The sequence below is a fragment of the Morone saxatilis genome, unplaced genomic scaffold (assembly GCF_004916995.1).
Source record: "Morone saxatilis isolate NCDOM2014 unplaced genomic scaffold, NCSU_SB_2.0 Contig3, whole genome shotgun sequence".
Taxonomy (NCBI): Eukaryota; Metazoa; Chordata; class Actinopteri; family Moronidae; genus Morone; species Morone saxatilis.
In genome coordinates, this window is record NW_023339873.1 from 572,216 (window position 1) to 573,906 (window position 1,691).

Here is a 1,691-nt window from a genome sequence, read left to right on the forward strand (position 1 = left end):
TAACTGTTATTATTTAAAACAACACTCACATGTTCGAACATCTTTCAGCCACGCCTCATTGGCCTTCATCGGCACGGGAGTTTGTCCCGTTGTCGTGAACCACCGTTAACACCAGCTGAAATTACCACGCTTCCCACTATTATAGTATAGTTAGATATATGAGGCTTCTTATATCATGAAAAATCTGTTTGAGCAGGTAGACTCAACCATTATTATTAATGGTATATATCTATCATAATATCAAAAATTTTCATTGTCGTATCCAACTTTATAATTTATTGGACACGTTATCAATGTAATGTAATCTTAAAGATTTTATAAATTATTCTGTATATTTGTCCTTAATACAGGTCTGAGGGGGATCTCCTAAAAACCCATAACCTCTAATGGACCATAAATTAGAGTATTCTTAAACCCAAAAACGAAAGTGCTAATTTAAACTGTTAGCTAGCAAACTAAACAAAATAATATAGTGTTAAAAAATACTTTAACATCAAATAAGTGAACCATAACCAGACTGTTAGCTGTTTAACTGTCTGTCTAACCGGAACAGTTAAGCTCACTAAAACCGTCAGCTAGCAAACCTGTTTTCCAAACTTTAAACTCTTAAATAAAAGCTTCCGCGTAACTCGTACCAAACTTGTCGTTTATAGTATCCTGTACGCGCTTTATATAATTAAGTATACAATTATAGACCACTGTACAGTGAGTGACAGTAAACAACCATAAACGTTTTACCATGAAAAGTAAACTTGTGTGTGTGTTGTAGGTTTTGAGTAGCTGGTGGGTTGGTGTGGGGGTGTTCATTATTTTGTGATACGGCAAGTAAAGAACACTTCGACGGGTCGTGTATATAATCGTTTTTATAGAGTGTGTAAAAGCATGGCTGCTCGGTGAGCCTGTCGGGTTAAACAAACTCCACCAAATTCCGATTGTCATAAGTGCAATAGTGTGTCGTTCAATTTGTCCCCCGCTCCTTCCTTCCTTCCTTCCTCGTCTTCAGCCGACCAGCTTGCCCCCCTCCCTCCCTGCTCGCCCCGGTTCAGTCCTGCCAATTACAAGACATAATAATATTTTCTTAAACCCGGTGTGATCTTTGGTTTTGTTGTTTTAAAAAGCCCGCTGCTCTCTGTGCGCTCCGCTGCTCTCCGTCAATGGAGCATCAACAGGGACGGATCAGCAGCGAGCACTTCCTTTTTATCTGCTCACAGCACCGTTTCATCTTTTCACAGCACTCAGATATCTTATTAGAGAGCAGTTTATCTCCACACTGCACCGCTTTCTCATTACAGGGCCTCAGCTTTCACTCCTCTACTAATACCACAGAGTAAAAACACTGCGTTCACAATCCTACCGACAGATACAGAAGTATCAACACCAAAATAAACTTCAAGTAAAAGTACTCATTATGCAGAAAGGGCTAACTTGAACCCATCTGTCAGCTGTTAAACTGAAACAGCTTTCTAATGACAGCTAAGCTAACCTGAACCCAACTGTAATACGCTGTCCGCTAACCTGAACAGTTAGCTAAATAAAGTGTAGGCTAACATAAATTTAATTTCTAGCCAATAAACTAAAACTTACTAACTTGAACCAAACTGTTAGCTGCTACAGTAATTGTAAACTAACACACAAAACCAACCTCAACCTATTAGCTTAGCACAAATCAAACATTTTAGCAGCTGAACTGA